This window comes from Pongo abelii, chromosome 18 (genome assembly GCF_028885655.2).
Source record: "Pongo abelii isolate AG06213 chromosome 18, NHGRI_mPonAbe1-v2.0_pri, whole genome shotgun sequence".
Classification (NCBI taxonomy): domain Eukaryota; kingdom Metazoa; phylum Chordata; class Mammalia; order Primates; family Hominidae; genus Pongo; species Pongo abelii.
In genome coordinates this window covers 35547805-35552905 of record NC_072003.2, presented here as the reverse complement: position 1 = coordinate 35552905, position 5101 = coordinate 35547805, and the positions used below count along the sequence as shown (strand labels likewise).

Here is a 5101-nt window from a genome sequence, read left to right as displayed (position 1 = left end):
CTGAACCACTAGATCTTTGTTAGAATGATGCTTAATCTCCATGTTCACCTCCAACTGACATAAAAGATAAAACTCTTTTTGTAAGTTCCATGAAGGAGATGCAAGGTGACATTTTCTCGTTTTTGAGATACATACTAACAATAAATTTGCACACAACATCCCATGTTTTACTCAGCTCCATTCTCATTCCATAGATCACTGTATGTGAATATTTTTGTAGTGAAAATCAAAATTTCAATATTAAATGCCAACCATTTTGCTTTGACTCATGCTGTTTCCTTGGAGCTAGTCAGAAAATTGTCAAATGACCTTCCAGGGACTGCACAAAATACGAATCACTTCATGAATTTGTGTGTCATCCTTATGCAGGAGCAATGCTCATTTTCTCTGTATTATTCCAGTGTTAGTATGTTTGCTGCTGAAGCAAGCACAAAACCCTGCTTTACATGGGAATACTCATGAGTCATGGATGAGACTTAGCTCTGATAAACCCAATAAATCTACTTGAGATTCAGATAATTCTATTGAATGGCTTCCTGTGAGTAGAATATGAAAATATTTTTAAAACTTGAGGTAGAAATGCAAGTCATTAGGCCAGGCACAGTGGCTCATGCCTGTAATCCCAGCACTTTGGGAGGCTGAGGCACTTCATCAGACCAAACAGTGATATGGGCTCAAGACCAAACAGTGATATGGACACCAGATTTGATTCATAAGAAAAGCCTAAAATCCAGATTTGTATATGAGTCTCCTAAATTTTACATGTTGACGCAATTTATGAAGGCAAGTGAAACATACCTATGGGCCACATTTAGACTGTAACCCTTGCATTTTTAAACTTGCTGTGGATGTATTGCCAAATGGTTGTGCAGAAAGCAAGTGTTTGCATGTAAAATATTTTCTTTCTTCAGTTTTGGATGTTTTACCAAAAAAACAGTCCCCAACATGTAATAAAATTTGCTACTAAGACTCGCACTACCCACTTCAATAATTTTTTTAACATTTATTCATTTAAAATCTATTAGTAAGTAGTTTTCTGAGATTGTTAACCAAATAGATATTTAGTTCATAGGAATGCTGAAACTAAATAATTAAAAGAATTTATGGCCGAGCACAGTGGCCCACACCTATAATCCCACCACTTTGGGAGGCCAGGTGGATCACCTGAGGTCAGGAGTTCAAGGCCAGCCTGTCCAACATGGCGAAACCCAGTCTCTACTGAAAATACAAAAAATTACCCAGGCATGGTGATGGGCACCTGCGATCCCAGCTATTCAGGAAGCTGAGGCAGGAGAATCTCTTGAACCCAGGAAGCAGAGGTTGCAGTGAGCCGAGGTCATGCCACTACACTCCAGCCTGGGTGACAGAGCAAGATCCTGTCTCAAAAAAAGTTTTTTAAAAAGAAAGACTACCCATAGCAAATTTATAAAGACCCTCTGAATGTCAGTAAATAATTCATGGTGGGAAGGAAAAGGTGTTATTGTGTAAGATGATAGATATTGCCAATAATATTTCTTTTAGCTTCCCAACCACAAATGTAAAGAAAAATGGGCTAATATTAGTGAAAAGGAGAGATTTAAAGGAAGTGGTACCTATCAAACTCCAACTCTTCTAGAGATTTCTTAACTCCAGAAGAGTTTTTGGAGACGGCAATTTATATATTACACTTATCTATTCAGTGATTCTTAACCAGCCATGTATCAGAATTTTGAGGAATTTGCTGTTGTTTAGTCAGAGATGGGGTCTTAATATGTTGCCCAGGATAGACTCAAACTCCTGGGCTCAAGCAATAGCCCCACCTCAGCCTCCTGAGTAGCTAGGACTGTAGCCATGTTTCACCATGCCTGGCTCCAAGGAAATATTTTTAAACACATATGTCTAGGCTTTATTAGATTTACTATATCAAAATTGTCAGAAGAGAGGTTAGCTTTGTAGAATTTTTTAAATTTCCCTAGGTTATGGTGATGCACAATTCTAGTTGAGAACTAGTGCAATTGACAATTACTTCCATCATCTGTCACCACACGACCAATTACCTTTATCTTTGAGGATTTGGCCAAAAAGAGGAAAGAGTAAAAGAGAGTTTTTACTCTCTCTTTTACATTTACTGAAAACTCCACATAATTTGTTTGGGTAGGAATAGAATAGGGACTGGTAAATTCAAAATCCAACTTGACTTTGCTATTTATAAGCTCCTTATCTTCTATCTTCCACTCAAGACAGTCTAGATTTGAGAGCAGAGTTTAGATGTTTATCTAAGCAGCTGTTTCTGCCAGCATAGGATAAGTCAGTTAATTACTTGCTTAAGGGTTTCCCACTTCATCACCACCTATTCACAGCCAATCTGGTTTCCTCACGGTCCTCCTAAAATTGATCTCTAGACGAGTGTACAACTCATTAGCTCTCTCCCAAACTGAAAACTATTATCCCCAAAACAGAAAAGAATCTTGTCTAGACACCTAAACTGGAAACAAAGAAACAAACAAAAAGCAAACAACAACAACAAAACTCTTCTTGGTATTTTCCCTCAAGTACCTAATTTCCAAATTGGCCTACATATTTCTGGTTGCTCTCCTTTCCCTTTCCATTTTTCCCTTTTAAGCCCTGCCACTGATAGTTAAATCATTTTCATATATATCACTCTGTGTAGGAACTTATCAACAGCATCAAGATTTCTGTTTATTTAAAATGTGTTAGTTTTCTTGGCATTTTAAGATAAAGCCTATTTCCAGAACAAATTTTACTTTCCAGGGTAATTGTATACTAATTAGAAAAAAAAAAAAATTGGAAGAAAAAAATTTAAAAGTATTACCCTTTACAAATTCAGTGTTTTCAAAAATTTTACCATAAATACATAAAAAAAAGATATACCCTCGTGGGTACACGATGTACATGCCAGGCATGGTGGTGGGTGCCTGTAATCCCAGCTCCTCGGGAGGCTGAGGCAGGAGAATCGTTTGAACCCAGGAGGCAGAGGTTGCAGTGAGCTGAGATCGTGCCATTGCACTCCAGCCTGGGTGACAGGGAGACTCCATCTCAAAAAAAAAATACACACACACACACACAATGCACACACACGGAATGTAAGCCCTACAGTTGTGAGCTGTGTGGAAAATTATTCATTTGGAGGCGGGGTGCGGTGGCTCATGCCTGTAATCCCAGCACTTTGGGAGGCCGAGGCAGGTGGGTCACGAGGTCAGGAGATCAAGACCATGCTGGTTAACGTGGTGAAACCCTGTCTCTACTAAAAACACAAATAATTAGCCGGGCGTGGTGGCGGGTGCCTGTAATCCCAGCTACTCCGGAGGCTGAGGCAGGAGAATGGTGTGAACGCAGGAGGTGGAGCTTGCAGTGAGCCGAGATAGCGCCACTGAACTTCAGCCTGGGTGACAGAGCAAGACTCCACCTCAAAAAAAAAAAAATTATTTATTCGTGCCCCAGACTTAAAGCACTGTCAGAGAGTTCACAATAACAAAAGAGTTTGCATGCCACATGAGTAACAAAGCCTTCAAACCTAAGTCCCACCTCAAGATCACGAAAGAAGTGTGGCTCCTGCACTGAGGCATTTATTTGCAAAGGCATCTGCTCTTTAAAGGCATGAGAACCATGTGCACGGTGAAAGGATGCAGGTTACTTACAGTGCCATCCAGCGGGGGACCCAGCCACTGCAGGTGGCATTGATGGCGGAAGCAGAGCAGCAGCTGGAAACACAGCCTGAAGCTCGGGGTGGGGGACAGGGACACTGCCTGGGAAGTAGGGACAGAGATGACATGGATAATAATGAATGGGTGCCAGTTACCAATTTCTGTGGAAGTGTATGGAGCATTGTACTCAGTAGACTTCAGGCAGTGCTTAGTTAGATATTTGTAAGACTTTCCAAGGAAATGATGTTCCTCAGTTCTGACCACACCATTTCACTGCCTTGTCTGGTGATTTTGCGAACTCCTGTGTCCAGTTCAGAAGTCAGAGACTTCTATCCCATCTTTAATTGCACTACACTCATCACACTGGCACGTGCCCTGCACAGAGTACTAAGTGAACTTTCTAATCATCACAATTCCATGACTTATGGTCAAAAGGGCAGGTTAGGTAACTTCATAAAAATTCTTCAGATAGACGCAGAAAATATTGGTGGGTGACAAAGAGCACTGTGCAAGTATAAAACCAAGTTCTAGAAATGCAGAATGGTGTTAGATTTATATTTGGTTTGTTAATTTTACATTACTGTTTTTCACTGTTTTGTGGACAAATAATGTTTGCTTTTCTGAAGTGTTTCTTTATCCATTTTGGTTTCTATGAACCTACCCCAGAAGCCAAAGTCACACAGACTGAAGGCTGAGCAAACCCATGATGGTGGTCATCTTAGGGCTGAGCTCTTGATTCCTGTGACTGGGGGCAATGCCATGCCACACCAGCTAAGAATTGTGGAGTGGTGCAGTGGTGAAGGGAAAAGGCTCTCAGAGACAAGGCTTTACATGTGTAACAATTCCAAGGTTTCCTAGATTACAATCATTCTTAATTCATTTTAAAATTGGATTTTTATTTAGAATTGAAATCAGAACAAGAACAGATATGTTTCTTATCTATTTATTTATTTATTTATTTATTATTATTATACTTTAGGTTTTAGGGTACATGTGCACAATGTGCAGGTTAGTTACATATGTATACATGTGCCATGCTGGTGCTCTGCACCCGCTAACTCGTCATCTAGCATTAGGTATATCCCCCAGTGCTATCCCTCCCCCCTCCCCCCACCCCAAACAGTCCCCAGAGTGTGATGTTCCCCTTCCTGTGTCCATGTGTTCTCATTGTTCAATTCCCACCTATGAGTGAGAATATGCGGTGTTTGGTTTTTTGTTCTTGCGATAGTCTACTGAGAATGATGATTTCCAGTTTCATCCATGTCCCTACAAAGAACATGAACTCATCATTTTTTATGGCTGCATAGTATTCCATGGTGTATATGGGCCACATTTTCTTAATCCAATCTATCATTGTTGAACATTTGGGTTGGTTCCAAGTCTTTGCTATTGTGAATAATGCCACAATAAACATACCTGTGCATGTGTCTTTATAGCAGCATGATTTATAGTCCTTT

General features: G+C 40.1%; 1 non-coding gene across 1 annotated transcript; it reads right to left on the bottom strand.

The window, feature by feature from the left end:
• Positions 1-324: 324 nt before the first annotated feature.
• LOC112131836 (U6 spliceosomal RNA) lies at positions 325-427 on the bottom strand. The gene has a single exon (XR_008514911.1). It is a non-coding gene; the product is annotated as a U6 spliceosomal RNA (small nuclear RNA).
• Positions 428-5101: the final 4674 nt, after the last annotated feature.